The sequence below is a fragment of the Syngnathus scovelli genome, chromosome 3, assembly GCF_024217435.2.
Source record: "Syngnathus scovelli strain Florida chromosome 3, RoL_Ssco_1.2, whole genome shotgun sequence".
In the NCBI taxonomy this organism is placed as follows: Eukaryota; Metazoa; Chordata; class Actinopteri; order Syngnathiformes; family Syngnathidae; genus Syngnathus; species Syngnathus scovelli.
Window position 1 is genome coordinate 10,254,387 of NC_090849.1, and position 26,500 is coordinate 10,280,886.

Genomic DNA, 26,500 nt, shown 5'->3' on the forward strand with positions numbered 1-26,500 from the left:
GCTGCCCTAGAGCAAGGCACAGCTCATGAGCTGTTCACTCATCCCTTTCATTCTGCCATCTTTCCTTGCATACCTGAATGTGTGAGATCTGGTATATCCAGCCATCCATTTTTAATGTCACTTGTGCATTTTCAATGTCACTTGTATTTATTATGCTGCGGTCAGGCTGAAGGTGAGTTGAGTGTTTCGATTACATTTAAATTCAATGTAGTAGTTCGCACAGATAGGTCCACAATCATATGCATGTCGGGTGGTGGGGAACCAAGATAGCATTTAGTATTAGCCAAAGTTTATCACAATCACATTGTCGAAACTTTGATTTATTGTCAGAGGAGAAGGAGGAGCCTCTTCTCATTTCTGCAGCAAATAACCACTACCGTAATTTCCGGTGTATAAGCCGCACCGGTGTATAAGCCGCACCAGCTAAAATTCGGGAATATTTTAATTTTTTCTTACATAAGCCGCACCGGACTATAAACCGCACGTGCACACATGTTTTTTACAACGAAAGACAGTACACAGAAAAAGTTTTAATAACATACTTTAACATGTCTTTCTAAACATTGCCTGTGACGCAGCAGTAGTACCGCAGCAACGCGGAAGTGTGCACGCGAGTTATTAGCAAATACTGGACACAGAAAGCTTTTTTAAAGTTTTAATAACATACCTTAACATTTCTTTCCAAACACTGCCTGTGACGCGGCAGTAATACCGCAGCAACACGGAAGTAACACAGCACTAATAGGGTTTGATTAAATAAAACATACCGGTAAAAGTCACTGAGACACGGCGGTAACACAGCAGCAACACGGTAGCACAGCACTAAAAGGGCTGGTTAAAAAAACATACCAGTAAAAGTTAAAAAAAAGAGCCGTCTTCATCTTCCTCCTGTGCACTGAAACCACCTAAGTCTTCCTCCTCAATTTCCGATTGGAATAGCGTTAGATGTCCTTCGCCACACACTTTCTCAGTATCTCTTTCGTCGTCGTTTTTATCCATTTCTTCTAGCATTTTCCATGATGAGGGTCTGTTTATGCTAATCTTATTCATGCACGAAGCGCTAAATTACATTAAACTAGCGAGCGACACGTATAGCTCCAGAGTAGACGCGACCACGAAATAAAGAAAAGGGGGCCGCAACACAATGTCATCAACATCGACTGCCTTTAGCTTAAAAGCGGCATCATATGCATTTCTTTTGTCCCCCATAATGACGGTTTGTGTATAAAAGCTTCCTTTCAGTAATGTCCGTCTTGATCGCGTTCTGCGTGATGCGCGAAATGTTGTAAACACAAACTAGCACGTCTTCTTCGGCGCATTATCTCTTCTTCGTCTGTCTCGCTCTTTCTTCCTGCTAGAGCGCCCCCTGGAGGCCGGAGGCCGTAAAAATCCAGAAGTGCGCCGCGCCGCCATTTAAGCCTCAGGGTTCAAAGTAACCTTCTGAATAAAATGCATTAAAAGTTCACATTCATTACAACTTGTTTTTGGTGAGCAAAATGTCAGAAGAATTGAATTTAAATGCTGATTGATTGGGTTTTAATACAATGCAGATGGTCCAAACAGCGCCACTGCTTTGTGTAATCTCTGAGTCACATGGCAGAGTAAGAGAAAGGGTTTAGAGCACAGGTGTCAAACTCAAGGCCCGGGGGCCAGATACGGCCCGCCACATCATTCTGTGTGGCCCGCGAAGACAAATTGTGCATCAAATTCGTGTGTCATTACTAGAATTGCAAACTGTCTTCACTTTTAATAATATCTTTTTTTTAAATATTTGACCAGTTTTTACTCGTCTGATTTGAAAACGAGTTATTTGTCAATTTGTTTTGTAGCTTTTACTGTATATAATAGTGTTAAGAGTAAAAGTGATCAAGTCATCACAAAAATCAAGAAAAAAATCTTATATAAGCCGCACCTGACTATATGCCGCAGGGTTCAAAATTTTGGAAAAAAGTCGCGGTTTATACACCGGAAATTACGGTACCCTGTAGCAAACTAACATATACTACGAGCGAGACGTGGGACACAACTATATATCGCATTCAGTGTTAATGAGGCTTTCGCAGCAGACTTTGGGTGGAAGGCAAACAATATCTGTCCGAGGACTAGTCATCAATGAATTGCTCATGCACACAAACAATTATTCACACACACACATTCATGCCCAAGCACAATTTAGAGTCTTATTCACTCGAGTTTCGTGTATGCCAAAATGGGTGCAAACTTGATTGACCACACAAATAGATGTGGAAGCAGATCTATTAATCAAACACAACTGGGCATCTGCCAAGTGTGGAAAATGTGTAGTTAATTTTGCATGTTGTAAGAGGAGAAGATGCAATACATTAATTTAGCTTGCGCAATGCGATTCATATACATATACATATATGTGTGTGTGTGTATATATATATATATATATATATATCGCTGGAACGGTTCGCAGCCGAGTGTGAAGCTGTCGGGATGAGGGTCAGCACCTCCAAATCCGAGTCCATGGTCCTCGATCGGAAAAGGGTGGAATGCCCTCTCCGAATCGGGGATGATATCCTGCCCCAAGTGGAGGAGTTCAAGTATCTTGGAGTCTTGTTTACAAGTGAGGGGAGGATGGAGCGCGAGATCGACAGGCGGATCGGTGCAGCATCGGCAGTAATGCGGACCCTGTACCGGTCCGTTGTGGTGAAGAGAGAGCTGAGCCAAAAGGCAAAGCTCTCAATTTACCGGTCGATTTACGCTCCTACCCTCACCTATGGTCACGAGCTATGGGTCGTGACCGAAAGAACGAGATCCCGGATACAAGCGGCCGAAATGAGTTTTCTCCGCAGGATGTCCGGGCTCTCCCTTAGAGATAGGGTGAGAAGCTCGGTCATCCGGGAGAGACTCGTGTGTGCATGTGTGTGTTTATGTGTGTTTGTATTACATGCTGCCATATATGGAAACAACAAAAACAGAGGAATTGTTGGCCAGCCAGTATGTGTTAAGACACAGCAGGTGCTGATCCACGAGACATGTTCAGTCTTCTATTCTCCACGTGTGGCTAGACAAACTGACAGATGAGCTCAAGTGCGGAAGGATCCCATGGCTTCACCCACCAATCTCATGATTAAACAGGTAGGGAACTGCAAATGTGATAATGTAGCCTTCTGCTGGGAGTGATGACAAACCAAACCCAGGGGGGCACAGAAATCCTCTCAGTGTGTCAATCGCTGACACACTATGTCGCTTGTGCTCATTGGGGCTTGCACACCAGTAGGGAAACACAGACGGCTGTAAGCATCTTAAACTAGGGATAAGATCAATGAAATGGCTGAAAACTTGCTTTGAGTCGCAGCTCAGGTTTTAGTTCTGGCCGGATGGTTGGCTTTCTTACTTTGAAGGCTGGCTCCTCGCCACATGGATCTCTAAACAAGGCAACCTCGACAGACCAGTGCAGCTTTGTGGGAAAATCTGGCTCCAGGATACTGCTTTAGTCTGAAATAGATTAAACAAACCTCTACAGCGTCTGAGAAACATGTTTACTCTTATTCCTTTACTGCCTGCTATGTGCTGCAGTACATGCAGAATTCAGAAATGTGCATCCATGAGTTTTGCAGAGATCGTGTGGTAGGTATTGAGTTCCAGAAGGGTGGTGGTGGTTGCTGGTGTGTGTGTTGCTAAAATTCATAGTCGATTTCACACCTCATTACTACCATCCAGACAATTTTAAATGTATGGATCTATTTTATTTTTTTAAGACATACACTAGCGTGTATCAAGTAGTGTTGTTACCGACTTTTCCAAATCCCTGTAAGTAACAACCTACACACACCCACAAACTAAACCCAGCATTAGCGGATTAAGTTGCTAGTTAAATAAAAGCTAAGAAATACAGAAAACATACCATTGCTTTGCACCTGGTGTTTAAAGAGCCGAAATTTGCAAAACAAGAAAGAGATAACCGATTTTAATTTTGTGAAAGCAGAACCATTTCCTCTACAGCGCTATCTCAACAAATGTGAATACTCTTTCACAATGTGGATTGATATGTCGGTCAGAAAGTCTCATCACCTACATTCTTCAAACTGACATCATGATTATGTCAAACACATTTGCAATAACCTTGTAACCACAATTATAACCAAGAAGCAACTCGGGGACCATTGCTTTGGCATAATATTATTTTATTTTGCACCGAAGGAGGATGGACCTATACAGGCTATTTATGTGCATTTGTATGTTTATTTTGGGAATCTCAGTTATATTTAACATAATTTGTATGGGTAAATGATTCACAAGATTAGCTGGAAAATAAATCAAGTCTAAATAATAAATCCATTATATTTTTAAAATGTTTATAACTGTTTTCCATTTCCAATTTTGCAGACCACTTCCAATACTGCCACCGACCACTAGAAGACCAGGGACCACCGGTTGGCAATCCCTGTAATACACACATGAAATAGGCGGGAAACAGCAAAAACCAGCCACTGTCAAAAAAGATACGACCCATTGCCTCAATAGCAATGGTCAGTGGTCAATAAATGGTCAATAGCAATCTCACAGATTACAGGCAGCTTCAACCTTTGGATAGAAATTTGTATCCTCGCTGTCAAGCAGGTCAGTATTATTACTACAAGCAGAAGTTAGAAATTCTCTCAAACTCAACCAGTCCCAAATGCTCACACACATATTTGTAGTTCGGTGAGATTTTCACATATCGCAGGTTGAAGATAAATTATGAAAAATATCTTGTTCTGCAGGCTGTCTGCAGAAGACAAACTGAGCTTCTACAACAGGGTTTTTCAATCCTGGTCCATGGGGTCTGCAACGTATTCAACATTGTGTCTAATATTTGGACTCTTCCAGGGCTGTGGACTCGGACTCGGGGACTCGGACTCGGTCGGACTCGGTCATTTTTGCCGGACTCGGTGCTGATTTTCGAGTCCGACAATAAAAAAAATACGTTCAATTTTATTTTCATCATGCTGCTGACAATGCGCGTAGGAATACTGTCCACAGCCCTGCTTACGATCAATGCGGCCACGTTGAGTTGCACTTAGGCTAATGTTTACATTATGTACCAATGTCAAGGACGATTATGTCACCCAGCTTATATCATTGATGTGTTTCGATAGTTGTGGGGTCGTCACTAATTATTTGTGTTTAGATAAATGTCTGAGCTATAATGGTGTAATTAATGATTAAAAAATATTATCTTACATGTCCTGTGTTTCAGAATGGTTATTTAATTGGGTGAGAGTGTGTGTTTTCAAGTGTTTTGCCTCATGCCAATGGCACTCAGGGCTAAGGGTGGGCTTCAATGACTATTTTTGTAACGCCACGCATTTAATACCATGTCAAATAATATATTAGAGTGTAGGTTATGTTCCAATGTATCCACTTCTATCGGTTAAATTGTCAACCGTACATTTATGACTACGCCATGAGTGATCTACGTTATGAACTAGCACAACTCTGGTAGGGCAGGGAAAATGTTATCGATCCGACGTCCGATTGGAACGTCGCCTCACTTTTACGTCCGCGTTCTCAGCAAGGGATCCTATATAAGCCGAACCAGCCAGTGTGAAAGCAGTTGCGTTCGTTCTGGTAGATTTTGATCTAAATTAGCCTTGAATAAAGACTAAGCGGTCACATGAATTAACAGAAAAAATGGACAGCCGGACTCGGACTCGGTGGTCAAGAGGCCGGACTCGGACTCGGTGCAAAAATCTGACCGTGTCCACAGCCCTGCTCTTAACAATGAAATACAACCACAATAATAAAAATACATTGTCAAATCAAAACTGGAACATTATTATTTTCAAAGGCTGAATTTCTAAATAAATAAATATATTTACAAACTATCGGTAGCTGAGTAAGTCTGCACAGCACCTGCCTGATGTCTTGGCAACACAAACTAAATAATGGAGCAACACAACCCACTTGGTGTGTACAACCTGTAAATATTCAGTGAATACAACAACGACCCAACCCCCAGGATGAAAGATTTGATCGGATGCACGTTTTCTTTTCATTTCTGAAGAATGTATCAAGTTTGTTTAGCAGGTCATCCATGACAAAAACTCTGTTGCTTTGAATGGGACAGAATCCAAATCTGGGTCACGGTTTCAAGACTGAATGAGGGACTATTGCCTGGAGCTCCTTTAACCTTGAAATGGCATCATTCAGTGATGGGAAAGATCCCCAACTATGGACATGTGAATAATCAAGCACATTATTGCCTTTAATCATGACTTAAAGAAATACCATATTTGCTGATAAATACATTGACCACAGTCAACGTGCCTGGAAGGTGAAAGAAAGCTCGAGCAGGTGAGTATTGATTTGGATCCTCCATTTCCACCAAGGTCATAGCTGGAGAGATACCGAGTTGCTGAGGACAGCACTACAACTGTGAGTTATGATAATTCAAAGACAGAAATTAATTTCCAGGAAGCGAACTATAGCTTGAGTCGACTGCTCCATCGGGATTGATGGCTGAGTTTTATGCTGGTTCTCAGAAAAGGTTTTTAACATTTTATCACCGCACGCTCTGGAAGGCACACGCCATTTTCTCTTTCTGGCTGTTATGACAGATGTGGCTGTCGCTGTTGTGCTGAACTACAAGAACCATTGACACCTGCATAAAAAAGATAACCGGTGTGCTCATGGACAAAGTGATGCATTGCTGGATATTATGACTGTACTGATTTCTTGAAAAGGAAATTAACTGAGACGATAAGGAATAGATACAGCTAACTAATAATGATAAAAAAAATGAAATCATTCAAAGTGGTCATGGTTTCCATTAGGCATGAACTCTGTGTTTCCATCTTCAACATCTTATTGGAGGCAGTACATAAAATATTTTATGCTTGCTCTTATGATAACATATTTTCAATGGTTGACTCGCCAAACAGATAATGATTTGGGAGGGAATGGTTTTGACAGGTCTAGAGGCGACGCTCATCGGTTCTCAGCCCTGATCCCATTGGGTCTGATGACAGATAACAAAGGAGTAGTAGGGGTTAGTGTGTTCATAGCTGATAAGACCTGAACACACTGGTTTAAGATATCATGCAGCAGAAACACTACCGGTATAGGGAAAGTCGCTGGCAAGGCTGAGCCCCAATCAGCTTTTCAGAGCTGCTGGGCTGATAGAAAGCTTCAGTTGACGTGCCTGATAGCATCCCCAAAAAGTATTTCTCCGAGCAAAACCAATTTTCGACTTTGACGGGAAGATATGGAGACAATGGATATGAAGCGGTGCTCACCAGGTCAACCGTGCAGCAATCAGAGCTCAATGCCATTTGTATTGTATTGTTATTTGGCAGACTTCTTGCTGTGAGGCCCATCAATATTCTTTATGGCTCTTCCCCTGCAGTGCCTTCGTCTTCCGCTTCTGTTCTTGCTGGGTCCAGATGGAGAGGTTGGATGCAAGTCATTGTTCATCAGCTTTTTAACATTACACGATCTTGCTTTATTAGTCTAGTCTGTGTGGTGCGGCTTGGCACCCTTGTGTGTAGCATTAACATATCCACCTGCTGTTTTGTCCAAAGACTTGTAAATGCTTACAACTTTGTTCTCTCCAGCTTTTGTGTTGCAGTATAATTACAATAAAAAATCTGGCATGTACCTGGCTGCCTCTTGTAAAAAGCTAATGACGTAAACTGATGTTGTAGGGCTCGTCAAAATGTACCCCAAGGCATTCCTTCACATAACAATCAGAAGCATTAATCTCAGAGAAATCATTTTGACAAATAAAACCTTGGGGAGTTTAAGATCAGACAAACCTATTTAGGGCGTGAGTGGCCTAGTATACTAAAGATTTGCGTAAAAATGTCTTGCAGCATGACTGAGAAGCTGAGCGATCCCACCACTGAACACTCACTGACCCATTTTGTCTTTCTCAATGCTTATCAAAAAGAACAATTTCAAACTCCACAAAAGAAAATACCTCATTTTATGCATACGATAAATAAAATCTTGATATAGGTGCTAGAGGGAGTTCATATCTTAAATTGTATTTTCGTTTGAGCATTTTACATTTGTTCATGAATTCCCTTTAATAGATACATAGCAGGAGTAATTCTCCTTCCTCTAGAAAGGCGATGAGTGAGTTGGCAGAGATAGTGGGACATCTGTTAGTCCTTGTCGGCGATGAAAGCCTGAAGCGTGTTGCCTGTCCCAATTGGGAGTGTCATCCATTCAGACACTTGTATGAGTCTAATGACCCTAGTGACTCAGGTCGGCTGCTCATTGGCTTCCATTGGCTTTTTTTTTTCAACAATTTTTTTTTCAATTCAAGTTTTTTGCCTTTTTCAAAAGGAGCTCCATCCTTTTCCAAGTCCCCTATGGTGTAGACATTCTTGTGTGAGGTCACCAGTGGAGGCACAGTGTCATAGTGAAGACTCTAACATATGTGTTCATCTGTTGGCTGCATCCAATGGTGGGCTGACCTACACAAAGCAGTCCTGAATATCAGCACTTCAAGACTTCCACTCTTTTTACTTTACACATTAGCAACAGAGGGACACTAAAAGCCATCTGGCTAACCCTAACCCTTAAACGCAGCGATCCATATTTGGATTACAGGGGGCTAATCTGCGTTCGTCTGGAAATGCTGTTACACTACCCTCTTCTTTTTAAGATCAAAAGAGAAGTAAAATATTGATACTCTTAAATACAGGCGGAATTATATTTACCTTCAGAGCCAATTGTGATAAGCAATGAATACAGACTAATATATGATTTCCTATTGTCCTCAGTGTCCTTACATTCAGAAAGGATAAAAAATATTCAGAGTAGCACTCCAGTTTTCTCTAGTGCATAATAATATTTTTAATCACTCAGGCATGAGTACAATATAAATGCTAAATTTGTAATTGATCAAACACATTCTCTTAGACTGAACTACTGTAAAATTTCTATGATCTCTCACTTTACATTCCCCCGGCAAGCACAAATAACAGATGTTCCACTATGAAGATTTATTTTCTTGAAACTTACTGTTGTTTGGTTCTTGTGTTGTTCTTTGGAGCCATCTGGTCCACACGTGGTCATATTTACATCAGCAGTATGGTCCAGGTGAAATTATCCAAACAATGTCACCATAAATTACACCAGGTTCAGTTATCGTTTAGAGAATGTCTCTGAATGTATGTGGACGTCAATGATTGTTTTCCAATCTCATCACTCCTGAATCTTTCCAATCATAAATGTTCATGAATATCTGCAATTATTGTTTGTGCTCCATCACCAGTCAAGGAGCTAAGTGGGGTTAAAACTGCCCTTTCATAACGCTTCGTAGGGCACGGGGCATAGGGAGCTAACAGCTGTCCAAACAAAGGCCCATTTCCCACTCAACATTATGCTGAGTGTCACTGTCTTAGAGTGTCGGCTCACATATGTAGCCAAACAATCCTAAAAGACCACCTATGAATGGATAGCACACATTGTGTACTCAAATTCTCACTAGAGATGGTGTTACTTAAAATAATGTAAAGTCGCAAAAGATGAATGGCATACCAGTTAAATTGTACAAAGGCCTTACTGAACGTTAATTTGCAGCCAACAAACATTGACAAGATCCTTTCTTGTACTTGGAGCTCCTCATCATACATAATTAGCATGCAGCACACAATGCTCTGGGATCCTGTGGGTCTCTTCCTTCACTTCCCACCTTCTTTTATTACAATTCTTCACCCAACAGCTCTTACTTTACTCTCAGATTTTCTGCAAACAGTGTCAGGGCAATGGAAGCTAAGATACAAGGGCTTTATATCGTACAAAAACAAATATACTAAATAAAATCTGATGATATCTTCTCACACATAGTTGGTTCACGAATTCAAATATCCTTTCTTTCTAGTGATGCCTGCTTCCCATTTCACAATCTCCCCTATGAGACCGAAGTAACTAACAAATGATGCTGATGCGGAAATTAGAGCTACGGAATCACACTGTCAGTGATTGTGTGTGTGTGTGCGTGCCTGTATGTGTGTGTCTGTGAAGCTGACAGTGTTCAGCCTGCAGTGTCTATGCTGGAGATCTAAGAGAGGAACCAACCGGCAGCATCTAATGTAAAGCAGCTGTCTGTTTCCTGGGTTACACAAGCCCACTGTCTACTGCCATGTACCATAAAGTATACATCTGGACCTACTCTGGCTGGCAGTCAACACACACACACACACACACACACACACACACACACACACACACACACACACACACACACACACACACACACACACACACGCACACACACACACGCACACGCACACACACACACACACACACACACGCACACGCACACACACACACGCACACACACACGCATGCACGCACGGGCGCGCGCACGCACACACACACGCACGCACTCACGCACGCACGCACGCACACACACACGCACACACACACCTACAGTGGCACTCTCAATTATTTCTCCAACCGCGGCTAATGTACTACATTAACACAGTAGCTCATTTGTACATTTTTGAAAACAGCACCCTTTACATTTTTTTTTTAACCATGAGACAAGATGATAAAGTTTGTCAGTAAAAAGTTGGCGCCAAGGTATATGTAAGCTAGTATCTCAGTTGGCTATAATCAAAATGTGCGACTTAAGTCTGATTTGCAACATTTATCGGTCCATGCAACAGTCATGGTTACCTGATAGTCCAAACAATTGGCCAATTTTCTGATAATTGACAAAATATACAAGCTAATACTATTTTAATATTGGAACCATACGTCATTGTTAACGACATCATTACACTTGATAAAAAAATAATCACTAAAGGAAGCAAGTTTAAAAATGACTTCATAAATTCTAATAATGATGGATAAAAATGTTTTAACATACGCAGAAGTGCGGAAACATTCAGGAGAGCCATTGTGTCAATTTTGCTTGTATACATATATTATATTAATCAAACAATCCGATAAGTCAGCCAATTTTGCTTCTTGTCCATACAGGTAAAAAAGGGAACTTACCTTCTGCACAACGCCCACTTCACTGATTTCTCAAGGTTTGCCCAAGCAGTAGTGAACAGCTCCTCAGCCAAGCCTGTTATCAGCAGTCTGCACCTCTCAGAGCACTGACAGCTTTGCCATCATCTTGCTTCTCTCTCCTCTCTTTGAGTGTTTACTGGAGTCCACCAAGAGAGCCTGCTGATGTTGTGCACAGCCAGTGAAAAGAGAGAGAGAGAAAGAGAGAGAGAGAGAGAGAGAGAGAGAGAGAGAGAGAGAGAGACAATGGGTGAGAGAGCTAGAGAGTGTGTGCCTGAATGAGAAAGAGAGAGCAAATGAAAGAGAGAATTCCCTTTCGCTTAAACAGTGGACCTTCTGCGGTCAGACTCCACTCCCACTTACTGCTCTCTTAAACGCCCCCCACCCATTCACTCTCTTCACAGCATTGTGACTGAAAGCGAAAGAGCTGAAACGGGATGCCTCAAGGCTGAGGAGAGAGAGAGAGAGAGAGAGAGAGAGAGAGAGAGAGAGAGAGAGAGAGAGAGAGAGAGAGAGAGAGAGAGAGAGGGAGACAGGGGGGGGGGGTGTCTGTGGTCCATTAGCTGCAAATTGTAGCAGCGAGCCAATAGAAAGTGAGATAAGGGTGAACGTACACCCAACATTAACATAACGTTTAAGGGCGTGAGAGCAGTGACTGCAATGGAACAGCATCATCTCAATTTAAGAGGGGGTAGAGCTTTACCTAAGCCCAACGAAAGATAAAAAATATACTCAAAATAAAAGATGCATGATCAGATATTTTACTTCACTTAGGCAAATCCATTAAAAATCATTATCAATATAAATATATAATATATCAATACAAAAATCATATAATGAACTGAGTCGCCAAATTGTCCAACTCTGGTTGAGGTAAGAAACACAAATTCTAAGTAGCTTGATACATAAATGACTAATGTCAAAACTGAACATAATTCAGTAAAATATCAATTCTGATAGCAAGTTTATTTGACACAAAGTAGAAATTAAGTAAAGAGGTTTTAAACACATCCATTGTCTACACTGCTTATACTGTTCAGTGTAACAAGAGGCTGAAGCCTATCCCAGCTGACTTTCACCCTGGACTGGTCAGCAATTAGTCACAGAGCACATACAGAAACAGACAACCATCCACTCTTACATTCACACCGTCACTGAGTAGATACTCTCACGATCATCCATCCATCCATTTTCTGAACCGCTTAGTCCCCACGGGGGTCGCGGGCGTGCTGGAGCCTATCCCAGCCGTCATCGGGCAGTAGGCGGGGGACACCCTGAACCGGTTGCCAGCCAATCGCAGGGCACACAGAGACAAACAACCATTCGCACTCGCACTCACACCTAGGGACAATTTGGAGTGATCAATCGGCCTACCAAGCATGTTTTTGGGATGTGGGAGGAAACCGGAGTGCCCGGAGAAAACCCACGCGGGCTCGGGGAGAACATGCAAACTCCGCACAGGGAGGGCCGGAGGTGGAATCGAACCCGCACCCTCCTAACTGTGAGGCGGACGTGCTACCCAGTGCGCCGCCGAGCCGCCCCTCTCACGATCAAACACTTGAAATTTCTCTGAAATGTAAAGTACATTATAAATATAATAATAATAACTTATATGCACCGACACATCAGTTTTGAATAGGTTGTGACCCATTTTTAAACAATTATTCTGAAATGCTCAAATACTCTGATTTCAAATTCTCAAATGTGAATACTAGTGCATGATGATCCTAGTGTTCCATAAAAAAGAAAAAATGCCTTTATGTTTTAAGTGAAACATTGACATTCATGTACATTAGCAAAACTTATCAGCACCCCCTTCCATTTTTGACAGACATGTTTTGAATCAAACACTACCATTCATTCTCATAACTCAATAAACACCATGTTCTAATTTAAAATCTGAAAGTTCTCTGTGGACCACCAAAACCTCAAGGTGTGAGACAAGGGTCAATAATACCCGAATATATGGTTTTCATATGGACAAAGGGCTCCATTTTTTGTGACTACAAGTCTAGTGCAAAGTCCACTCTAACGCATGAGTTGAGTTTAGTTTCTTTTGGCAATTTTGTTTTTAGACGAGAGCGGTTAGAAATGGGAGTGTGCACTGTTGTGGGACTGAACACAGTCATCTAAATTCAATGGCAATCAAAGAGCGCCAGATTCAATGGCAATCAAAGAGCGCCCCCACCCATTCCCTTTCAATTCAGCACAGGAGAGGCGGCTGTGCAGGAGATCAACAATATTGTATTACCAAAGGTGAAAAAAAAGGAAAGAATTTAGCGGAGGAAGCTCAAGATGACACTTCTTACTCTATGACATACATTTACTTGTTTGTGCACATAATAAGATAGCAATAAAAGTCAATAAAAATATACATAAAATGTAGGTAAACAATACATTACCAATATTTTCCACTGCATTTACGACTGCAGAATAGTATCCAGCAAACTTGCCATGACAATTATGAGATATATTTTTGAACCAGGGTGTAATTGGTAGAACTTTACAACGGTAAAACTATACCGGTCTAAACAGGATGAACATGCCATAACATCTCATCCTGACATATAAAGGAACTATGTGGTCTCGAAAAGAGCTTTAATAGGGATGATCATGAAGTTCAAATTTTTTTTTGTCATCCTGCTTCCTTGCCTGTGGAACTTGCTAGTTCTACATGTCAATTTGAAGATATCAAAACAAATGTTCTTCCAACTGGCTTTTATAATTTCCAGTAGCACATGTTGATAAATGCTGGTGCTATGTGAGTGATGAGCCGTACTGATCCACACACTGTCCACGTGTGTGTTTGTGTGTGTGTGTGTGTGTGTATGTGTGTGTGTGTGTGTTTGTGTGTGTGTGCGTGTGTGTGTGCGTGCGTGTGATGAAGGTTCCATGCTGGATGTGCAGAGCTTTTCTCAGCAGGGGAAATGATCCTCATCTTGTTGCTGAGAGCTGCTGTAGCCAGTCAGGCAGAAAAGATCCCCTCTAATCCTATATACAGCACAATGACACATATGAAGCGCAGTTTTTGGGTGATAAAAAATAAAATTTAATGACTGAAGGGGCACTGAATTCATTTTCGCCCCGAACCCCAAGAGAGAAGAAGGATCTTTATCCTCAGGGGGAAGTATCGGTTTTAATGACTTCTGGCTATAATGATATCATTTAGATGTGATGATGGCTTGAAAGCTTGTCTATGGAGAGCACCTGTTTTAAAAGAGTGTCAGTGTAGAGTCCCCTGCATCACACCATCTGTTCCTCTTCTCACCTTCCTGTCGCTCTCTCTCTCTTTCCTTCCTTCACAGCCTCGCAAAGCCTGAGAGGAAATTGCTATGGAATTTCTCCCCTCCCTGTTTATGGAAGTGTACCTGTACACTGATTTTCAATTAAATTGAGTAGATTTGATTTACCATGGCTGTACCAAATGCACACTATGCCGATCATCAAATTTCATGCCGGTCTAAAGGCAGTAGGCAGGGAAAACGCTGAACTGGTCGCCAGCCAATCGTAGGGCATATTCAGGTTTGCACAATCCACAAATCAAACGAAACAAGTCAACAATTTTTTTTCTCCCCAATCGGCTGACTCCATTAGGAGAGTGTTTGAAGCCTGTTTCGTTCAAACATGAATAAAATCGAAAATAAGGATCAGCTGCATTTTATCAAGATCAAAAACTTGATTCTATTGGTCTCCTCCTTGTCCACGCTAGTCTTCCACAATGTTTATTTTTATGTGTGTGGAATTTTTGTGTAATACTAACACTCCAAAACATATGCATTCGGTTCCCCACTTTTTTTAGAAAACAAGACATGTTGCTGACATAAAATGAATCGTAGAAGTACGTAGAATTAAATAGTGATGGTGAACTCAGTTTTTCACTCAAACTTTATTTGTAACTTGATGAAAATTGGCCAAGTCTGACGGCAGCGGCTAAAAGAAGGCTTTCATGGCTCTTTATAATTGGTGGTATCTAACCTGGAGCGTAGATATTGTGAGAAGTGAGACACGATCTCAATGACAGTGCGACCCAATTATGCTACGGAGCCCCTGTAGCCACAGAGGATGTCAAAGTGGGCAGTAATAAGGCGGTGGTGAACACACACCACCAACGACAGGCGTGCGTGCGTGCGTGCGTGCGTGCGTGTGTGGATTTGCAGGTGACCTGCAAAGACCTGTTTACCTCATTAAAAATGAATCACAAGGTAATAAGGGCCTTGCGCCTCTACTCTTCCACCCTTCCAATGTCTGTCCTTCATCCATTATGGAGCAGTGAGGAGAGACGGTATGGATTAAGTCCTCAGGGAAGGTCTCTTGGACAACGACCCATACGAAATTCTCCTTCTGAACCCCCTGCCTTTCTGATGCTTTAATGAGACATTAGTAAAGGGATGTATGATGATGGTGATGAGCACCGAGGATTGGAGTGCAAGTGGAAGCGGACGTCAGAAATGTCAGTCAATGTGTTAAGCTAAATACAGATGGAAAGAATAAATTTGGGTTTGACAAGCTCACAAAGAGTAGTCCTGTGTCTTCAAGATAAAGAGAACTGGGAGAACAAAGTATTTGTCCCCACATACAGGACTGTATAGTATTTCACTACTTTGCTGCTCCGTTGCAGCTTCTGTCTATTGCAGAGTTTTAATTTGTGACCATAACTTGATCTATTGTGTGATTACTATGCTTTTTGACTCATTTTCTTCCTGTTTTTCTTCCTTCTAAGTTGAACCAGCCAAAAAAATTCGGATTTTCTAGGGGAGGGATGCATTCATAAATGTTTGTGAGTAGCATACTCTCTGCTTCCAGCACCACACGAGGACAATTAAACAAGCACTTTGTAACTACTTTAAAGTTTTCTATTTCAGTTTAAAATGGCTTGCCTAAAACAGAATCACCGCTTTACATTGCAGCCAAAATTACAATCCCAGTGAGTCAATGCACCTTTTTGCACTGTAAATTCTTGTTTCCATGACTACAGTTGTTCATCATCTTTGAAATGGAAGAAATTCCGCCGTAATTACCTATATTTATTAATCAGTTTTGTATTGTAAAAGTTACATTTAGAAGTGTATAATGGAAAGGCTTAATGGAGGCAAAAAAATAAAACATGCTTTAGCCTATCCCAGCTTATATCGGGCGAAAGCACACTACACCTTGAACTGGTCGTCAGCCAGACGCAGGCACATATAGAGAGAAGCTACCAGCCACACACAAGCACACTGAGAGAGAGAGAGGGAGAGAGAGAGTTTATTAGATTACCACCACCTATTTGTCTCTAAGATGCTTCAGAACAGAAGTCAACCAATAGGCAAAAAAACAAAACACACAGCTAAAAACATGCAAGAATATGCAACGTCAACAAATTAACTACTCTGAATTGTCACTCAGTGGGCCATAATACAACAATATATATGCAATCAACACAGCAATACAATAGGCACCTATAGAGCTGAATCACATAACATATAGCGAGTTCCAGGACATGAGTTATACATTCTATATATTATATACGTACATTCTATATATATTCTAAGACCTTTATTAATGTGCCAGCATATACCAACAGTTAGGAGATTGAGATATGGGTTCAAATATCTGTTGGAAAAGCCCTGTGCGTCATTCTTCCCCCTGACAGATAGATGGATGGATGGATGGATGGATGGATGGATGGATGGATGGATGGATGGATGGATGGATGGATGGATGGATGGATGGATGGATAGATGGATAGATAGATAGATAGATAGATAGATAGATAGATAGATAGATAGATAGATAGATAGATAGATAGATAGATAGATAGATAGATAGATGATAGATAGATAGATAGATAGATAGATAGATAGATAGATAGATAGATAGATAGATAGATAGATAGATAGATAGATAGATAGATAGATAGACAGAGATCAATCAAGATAGACAGACAGACAGACAGACAGATAGATAGATAGATAGATAGATAGATAGATAGATAGATAGATAGATAGATAGATAGATAGATAGATAGATAGATAGATAGATAGATAGATAGATAGATAGATAGATAGATAGATAGATCTGAGAGAAATTAAGTGATGTCAATGCCTTCACAATTAAACAAGATAGATAGATAGATAGATAGATAGATAGATAGATAGATAGATAGATAGATAGATAGATAGATAGATAGATAGATAGATAGATAGATAGATAGATAGATAGATAGATAGATAGATAGATAGATAGATAGATAGATAGATAGATAGATAGATAGATAGATAGATAGATAGATCACGGGCACTTAGATAGATTGGGCAGTTAAATACATAAACATACAGATATATAAACAGATAGAAAATACTAACATCGTTAACAGAAGATAGCTCAATATTAATAATAAATAATAATAATATACAAATAGATAAATAGATCATGGCAACAATCAACCACTGTATTAAATAACTGATGAATGTATGATGTTTTTATGTTGCATTGTCATTGGAACTTACAGCGGTGAACAACTACATTGCATCGTACTGGTAGCTGTTTGTTGTTTTATTTTGTACAATTTATATTACCTTTTATTTCTCATGTCTCACAAATGGTGTAGTGTTACATTTGCCTGACTTCAGTGAATGCAGCAAGGATTCAGGTCCCAAGCTGCTGGTTTAAATGGGTTTCTCTATGTGATCACCTTTTTATTTTCATTTATTGTAACTTGACAGCCAGATGTTAATTCACAAAAGACTTGAGGGCAAACTTTTGCTGGAGAGCAGGGAACCGTGCAAGTTTATAATGCCCTTATTATTTGTTCTTGGCACACAAGCAACACCTTCAATGCCTATGAATTGTTGAAAAGACTAAAAACCTGAAATGTGTAACTGGTAATAAACTTTACGCAGCACATAAAATGACAATAACATCTTTTCGTCTCTTTCTTCAGATTGTACTTGTAAAATAAACGTTTACATAATAAACATTTAACCTTGGCTGAGCTGAGCTCAGTTGTATTGTGTTTATCACGTCTGCTTGACAGGTCTGACGTTTGGGTTTGAATTACGACTCCGCCTTTCCTGTGCGTGGTTTGCATATTCTCTTCATACTCTTGTGTGTTTTTTCGGATACTCCAACTTTCTCCCACAATCCAACTACTTGCATGTTATGTTAATCAAAGACTAAATCATGTCACTATGTAAACGTGCGTAACTAGTTGTTTCTCTGCCATGTACTAAATGACCGGTGACCAATCCATTGTGTACCACACATCTCTCAAAGTTAGCTAAGATATAGACTTCAGCTCAATAATGGATGGATAAATATTACAATACTTCTTAATGTTCACTATTGCAGCTGAAACTCAAGCACAAGTGGTAAAATATTGAGTTATAAAACATATCAAACATTTATTAAATGGCGGCTTGAATTTGCTGTACAGAAAAAAGCATGCATATGCTATTCCTCACATTCGGTGGAATGTGGGAGCTTCGACATCCTGAGTGAAATGACCCTATCTGACCTACGTCAAAAGTAAACTGAAGAAAGCAATGCCAAACTGACCCACTGGGACACCCAAAAAACTTCAGATGATGGTGTGGAATATTTTTTTCTGTCACTGTTCATTTTGATGTGACTACTTCAATGTTACAACTTACAAAAATATTTAAAATGGTATACATACTGTTCTATACATTTAATTCTCTGTCTTGACCGCTGTTAGAAAAGATGTAAAAATTTAAGAATTAGAATAGATCAAGATGCAAGTGGATGAAATATAATATGCTAATGAAAATCTTAAGTAAGGTTAAACTTTCTAGGATTCACAGATCTTTTAAAGATTATCACAACATTTTGTGTGACTAATTTCCTTATGATTTGCTCCCCTCGCCCAGCGTGCTCGTCTTGCACTAGAGTCGCAATTTGGCATTGGCCACATCTGTGTTTCTAAGTGTATTTCTTATCATGTAGCGCAGGGGTGTCAAACTAATTTTTGTCGCAGGCCGTATCGTAGTCATAGTTTCCTTCAGAGGGCCATTATAACTGTCAACCCAAATAAATGTATGAATGTCATATTATATACAGTATGGGCTACACAACAAACTGATAAATAACTAGTTTTGAAATCAGAACTTGAAATCAGAAAAAAAAACTGTTTGAAAAAGATGAATGGTAATAAAAATTGCTAGCAACAACTGTATTTTGTAAAAGTGAAGACAATTGGAAAGTTCGGAATTGACACAAAGTTGATGCACAATTTGTCTCTGCGAGCTTAATATGATTACACTGCAGACTAAAGTTGGCCCTCGGGCCTAAGTTTGACACCCCTGATCTAACGGCTTGGTATATTATCTCACAATACTTCCATTAGTTATGTGCAATGGGAATGCAACTGACAAAGAAGGGTGTTATCTATTTGTTGCTGAGTGTGTTCAGTCTCGTATCAACACAATTTTCTGGGGGTTGACATCACTTTCATCAGATAACGAGTATAAAAGCTTATCACATTTTAAACCTTTAATTTCATCTTGTCATTCTACATGCCTCATTTCTCCGTGGAATAACATACGAGCAGCACATAACATTTTTTTTAATATGTCCCCAACGCCTCCGGTGGCTTGGTGCTTATCGCTTCTATTTTAAGCTTTGCCGAGCAGCCCCTATAGAACATTATGGCAGATCCCACCCGTTGTCTCCGAGCTGAACTCCAGCTCACATTTAGCATCAAACAGGTGGAGACAGATACAACGCTCTATACGTCAGGCTTTCTTGCTTTGTAGATTAAAATGTCAGTGAGTACAGAACGTTCCAACAAGCATATACTAAAGTCTGAGCGATATTAATATAGCTGATAGGTTCAAATAGGATGAAATCTTACAAACCACAAGAGAAGCATAAGCTGAAGGAGTCAGTTTGACAACAGTTTGACAACATGGAGCAAGAGTTGATATTTTATCATCAGAAGCAATTTGCTCAACCGCAGAGGGAAAATTAAAGTCATGTATTATATTTCTTCCTCAACTCACACAGGGCTCAAACACAAGTACCCGCTGTCTGCAGAGTCCCTGAAGGCTGAATGCATGCGCAAATGACAAAAATGCAAGCAAGTGAAATATGTATTCTCAAGTACACACACAAGCCATCTTCGTATTAATTCATTAATAGTAATTCAAAGCTAATTCAACCATCCATTTTCTACCGCTTATCCAGAGTCGGGTTGCAGTGGCAGCAGCTTCAGCAGGGAAGTCCAGACTTCCCTCTCCCCAGTCACTTCATCCAGCTCATCCCTGGGGATCCCAGCTGAGAGTCATACTCTCTCAGTGTGTCCAGGGTCATCCCCGAGGCCTCCTTTTGACCGGAAAACCTCACTTGGGAGATGTACATGATGCATCCGAATAAGATGCATGAGCCCCCTCATCTGGCTCCTCTCAATGTGGAGGAGCAGTATCTCAACTCCGGGTCCCTCCCAGATGACCGAGCTTCTCAATAAAAGCCCAGACACGGCTGCTTATATCGGGGATCTCATTCCTTTGGCCATTACCTTGAGCTTGCGACCATAGGTGAGTGTAGGAATGTACATTGGCCTGTAAATCCAGAGCTTCGCCTTTCTGCTCAGCTCCTTCTTCACCATGAGTTCACATCTTATTCACCTCCGGGGTCTTGACACTGAGGATCTTTTTCACTTTTTCATGGGCTCACCACCTGTGGGAGGGGCCATGGGGGTCGGGTGCAGAGAGAGCTGGCCGGCAATCAAAGCCGGGGACCTGGGTGGTCCGATCCCCTCATTTGTATGTTCCATCCATCCATCCATTGATCGATCCATCAATCCATCCATCCATCCGTCCGTCCGTCTGTCCGCCCAACCGCCCAACCCAACCCAACCCAAACCAACCCAACCCAACCCAACCCGTCCGTCCGCCCAACCCAACCCAACCCGTCCGTCCGTCCGTCCGTCCGTCCGTCCGTCCGTCCGTCCGTCCGTCCGTCCGTCCATCCATCCATCCATCCATCCATCCATCCATCCATCCATCTTCTGTCCCACTTTTCCCCACGTGGGTTGTGAGCCTATCCCAGCAGACTTTGAGCAGTAGGCAGGGGACACCCTGAACTGGTTGCCAGCTAATCGCAGGGCACACAGAGACAAACAACCATTCGCACTCGTAGTCACATCTATGGGCAATTTGGAGTGCTCAATCAGCCTATTATGCATGCTTTTGGGATGCGGGAGGAAATTGGAGTACCCGGAGAAAACCTACGCAGGCATGGGGAGATCATGCAAACTCCACACAGGGAGGGCCGGAGGTGGAATCAAACCCACACCCTCTGAACTGTGAGGCGAACCAGTGCACCAACGTGCCACCCATATTTTTATTATTATTATTATTATTATTATTATTATTATTATTATTATTATTATTATTATTATTATTATTATTATTATTATTATTATTTGGTGCACAGATACAATGTGACACAATGGAGTAAACCACAAAATTCAACAATCTCTTGCAAATAAGTTGATGAGTTTGGTATCTTCACAGCACACAACAGGAAGGTTTGATTTAGCATATATAATTTTGACGTGGTTTCTAGCAAGTTTATTTTTTCGCTCTTGTCATCGTTTTGGACCACACTTGTGGAGAACCAGCCATATAAATAGTATATATACAGTCTTAGACATTACCTTGTAATTTCGCAAATTATTATTAATGCTTCAAAGAATATATATATACACACACACACACATATACGTACTATATATATAATTTTTTTTTATTTTTTTTTAAAGGCAGTGGTCACCAAACCTTTCGGTGCCACTGGCCATGTTTATGTGCTCATACTGTTTTTCAAAGACCAACATAGAAACATATAGAAACATCTCCAATAGCAGCATTAAGAGTCGCAGCTGGTGGTCATATCACAACAAGTATCACAACAGTAAAGACACAGTACCATAAAGTGTTATGACATATCCTATTCTATGATGAATGAAGTTCTCGGCACAAAGTTGTCTGTGTATTACTGGACACAATGAGCTGGCAATGAAGCTTCATTGTGTATCTGCCCCTGTTTCTTTCTGCTGGTATGAATATTTTAAGGCAATTAGGCTTAGTCTCAAGTCACTAGCTTTCAGCTAATGTCGGACTTTGTCTGCTAGCTTCCATGCGTGAGAACTACTTTATTAGAGCCTACCAGCGTAACGTTGCCGCGTCTGCTGGTGGCATAATGGCAAACATATCACAGTTGTCTGCCAACTAATTTTGCAGGTTTTCAACTTGTTTGACCAAAGTGATACGTGTTTTTTGTTTTTTACAATTATACAAATATAGTACTATAAACATATAGATAGATAGATAGATAGATAGATAGATAGATAGATAGATAGATAGATAGATAGATAGATAGATAGATAGATAGATAGATAGATAGATAGATAGATAGATAGATAGATAGATAGATAGATAGATAGATTTAAACAAACACAGGACACACAGAGTCTCCAGAAAAAGTTTGTGAGCAATGTGTCATTGCACAGTTCCATTCAAGCCAAGCATCTCTTTATGGTCGCTTTACCACAGTCTGTCTGGGCAAAAGGGTTCAGTCCTGTGTCTTTTCCTCTTTTGTCTGCTCTCATAGGGGACGTGAATGGAAGGTTGGGTCACAAACAAAAGCCCGATCATGGGTCTATTGAGGGGGACAAATGAGCTTAGTTTGGGTAATGTCAGCCAAAAGGAAAGGGAGGTCTGAGGCTCACCTAGAACCGGAACGGGAGGGGAGATGAGTTCTTCAGAGTGAACAGCTGAGATCCTCCTTCCACACAGCACATGCTCTGTCACTATCTGACAACAACAGGCTCATACAGTTGACGGTGGAGGAAGGGACAGAGCTGATGGGTGGTGAGAGGGAGAGGAACACCCACTGAAACCGTCAGCTCCGACTGGGGATGTAAACAATGAAAAAAGTAGCAGGAGCCGTGACCCATGAATAATATTTACACCAAATCTGACTGCACGGCGGCGAATATCTTTCATGCAGGTCAGAGTTCAATCACTTCAACATTTAGCCGAATACAAGTTTGTGATTTCTTTTGTCAAAACATTGATCTGATGCGTAAAGATTCATGAGCCTACATTAATGTAGCTGGGGTCAAATGTCATGTTTTGTGGGATCATGCTGGTTATCTGTACTTTGTCAGATTGCAGTATTAATGTTATTGATATGACATTAGATGTAAAACGCCCAAGGTGGTTTAGGTCATTGGTTACATGGATTAATGTTCTGTAAAAGGCTAAATCAAATTAAACCATTTAAAAGATTTTCCTTCAGATTAATATAAGACCCTCCTTGAGCTGTCACCTCGTCGTGGTGGTGAGGGATCTGTGAGGGACCAAATCATAGATGCCAAGGGCCGGATACGGCCCGCCGCATCATTTTATGTTTATATCGATTTTAACTAAAGTTACAAATTGACCTCACTTTTTAAAAATAGAGAAATTGCTAGCATTTTTTTATTATCGTTCATCTTTTTAAACTATTTGATCAGTTTTTACTATTCACTGATTTCAAAACTAGTCATTCATCAGTTTTTTGTGTAGTCTATACTGTATGTACGTACGTATATAGAAGACGTCATAATGGCCCTCCGAGGGAAACTATGATTACAATGCGGCCTGTATGAGTTTGACACCCCTGGACCAAATGAATCACCCAATATGACGAGGAATAAATATGGACCACATTTTCCTTCATCCAAAGAAAGGTCATTGGGACCCAATTTGGAGCTCAGCAAAAAGGTGGAATTTGATGCACGGCAAACACCTGGTGGGAACTGGTCGGGCATGGTGCGGAGGCAATGTGGGTCCCGCTTCCCATGGGATCGGGCGAAGTGTGAGCTGGGCAGGAGCCAAAAAGTTCAATCATTGGCTGTATTTGCTAAGGAACTGAGCTGGAGGGGTGGATTAAGGTGTGATCTTCAACTCCCACTGGAGCGGTTCACAGCTTGGTGTGAAGCGGTTGGAATTAAAATCAACACCTGCAAATATCAGACCATGGTCCTCTGTCAGAAAAGCATGCTGTGACCTTGACTTAGGGATGATATCCTTTCCCACCTGGATGACAATAGAGCTGATGATCAACACACAATGTTCGTGATGCAGACTACATCACTCTTTCATGGTGCAGCATGAGCTATGTTAAAAGGCAAAACTATAATTCAATTAAATTTGACTTGATTTATTTGGTGCCGAATCACAAATCCAGTTTTCTCAGGGTGTTTTAAATATGGAGCAGTCCAAAGACCACACTTTTCACTTATTAAAAGAGTAACTGAGCCCCAACTGTAACTTACACACACTTGCCTCCACACTTGGGGGTGGAGGCAAGGGAAAACTCTTTCTTGGAAAAAAAACCTCAAGAAGACCCAACTCAATGTGGGGCAGACGTTTGCTTCCACCGGTTGGATTAGAGTATAGAAAAGGAGAATGACAGAGAGATGACAGAGAGAGAGAGAGAGAGAGAGAGAGAGAGAGAGAGCGAGAGAGAGAGAGAGAGAGAGAGAGAGAGAGAGAGAGAGAGAGAGAGAGAGAGAGATAGCGGCCCATCAGTTCGAGGAAAGATTTGACCTTGCTCTGAAAGTGAGTGTGAGCCTTCCGGACTAATTCAGGGAGATGATTCCGTAGAACAGGTTCTAGATAACTGAAAGTTAGCGTGGATAGATTTACCCATACTTGTCTCTAGAGCAAGATCATGGATACACGTGGCTGAGGTTCCTCCACAGATTGTCCAGGCTCTACTGTGAGAAATGGTAATGCGGGAAGGGCTCAGCACAGCAGTGTCACATCAGAGAAGCCATCTAAGTAGGATGCCTCTTAGACAACTTTTGTTGAGGTATTCTGAACATGTCCCACCAGAAGGAAAGGCCAGGGAAGACACTCTTCAGAAACTTGGCCTTCTCACTGACCTGGGAAATGCAGAACCTCCACACGGAGAGCTGGGTTAAGTGGCTAGGGAGAGGGAATTCAGGGTGGATGGATGAACACGTCAATAAAAGATTAGCTATGATTATTACTGTTCTAATATACTTGTGGTTTAAAAGTGCATATCATTTTTGTCATGAGCAGTTACTGCACATTTTTACACAGTGCAATTCCTTGTAGATTAGTTTATCAAATGTCTAATTATAGGACGAGGAGTTATTTGCATTTGTCTTTCAGAAAGAACCAAAGAAGGACATTGCCAAGCCCAAGTTGCCTTCATAAAGTTCATGCAGTTGACATATTGACATAATGATATGTTTGGCAAATTCAGAGCGGCAAATGTTTTACAACACAAAAGGGTGTACTGTAGACAGGTGTTAAACTTCAAAATGTGGTCTTAGCTGGCTGCGTTCAACCCCTGATACTATGTTGGAAGCTGGCAAATTATTGCCTTTCTTGGATGACACACTGTTGTTTTGTACTTCTTAAGTGTTCTGTGGTTCTTTTTATGTTTTGTGATTGACTGGAGACCAGACCAAGATGTATCCAAAACCTACTTCCAGCATTTTTGTATAAATATATGGCTGCTTCCTCAAGCACACCTAAACATCTGTTTGCTTGCATATTTCACTGTTAGCCGGCGTGTCCGTGCTGTGACAAATGTCCACATAATGTCAGAGACCAGCTGAACACATACAAAACCAATCTGGCTCGCTGCCACCTTCGACCTGCAGTGAGAACCTCCACTAGGAGGATGTGAAGCACTGCTGCTAGGACCACTCAAAACACTTCATCTATCAACTGGGAGGACAGGATGGGGTTTCACCTTAATGTTGCGCCCCATCCAGTGGCAGCCTATTGATTTGAACTTTCTACATCTATCCACCATATATTATAGTGTTACCAGAATGTGGTTGTTTCACCTTTCGCCCTCGCCATTCAGATTTGATTGATTTACATTTGGATTGAATATTCGTCTGTTACAAACTTTGCAGAAATACTGAAAGCCAGAATAGTAAACAGAGGAAATACAACAAACATTTTGCACAATCAGCATCTAACTTGCCATTAATGAAACAATTGACATGAGCTCATTTTTAGTGAGCAATATCAAAGAGCGCACAGTAAAATAAGCAAGCTACAAAGCTACATGGTAGCTCAAGACAATAAATTAGAAATAGAAAATCAGGACCACCTCCCTTGCAGTTTCTCAATGTGATACAGATTGTTAGAATTCAACCGCAACACGTAGGGACTGACTGTTTTGATAACTGTGCCATAGTGCCACAGATTTTCCTGAATATATTCTTTTGTTTTCAAAGACAATGTTTTTCATCGCCCTTTTCCTGGGATTAAATAAAGTTTTTTTAATGTCATCTAATGCCAAATAAAATTTGATTTTCGTTCTTATGTATTTGTTTGTACCCCATCCAACTCTCTGCAAACTCCCCAGTGGATTTTCTGGTCTATTGGTTGATTACTTGTACTACTGTGAAATGCAAGGGCATATTGTGCTTTTTGCTCAGAGCTATAATCCAGATAAGACATATTGATTGTTTTAAGAGGAA

General features: G+C 41.0%; 1 protein-coding gene across 6 annotated transcripts in view; it reads right to left on the reverse strand.

Moving 5' to 3' along the window:
• Positions 1-26,500, reverse strand: part of tncb (tenascin Cb) — an 83,404-nt gene that overhangs the window by 32,865 nt on the left and 24,039 nt on the right. For 3 of the 6 annotated variants that reach the window (XM_068650179.1, XM_049764174.2, XM_049764179.1), the window contains one exon: positions 10,969-11,257. The exons of 1 other annotated variant lie outside the window; for it this stretch is intronic. The gene's annotated coding sequence lies outside the window, so the exon portion shown is untranslated. Of the gene's footprint in view, positions 1-10,968; positions 11,258-26,500 lie in introns of those variants that run through there. 2 more of the 6 variants (XM_049764177.2, XM_049764176.2) reach the window with 2 other exon arrangements.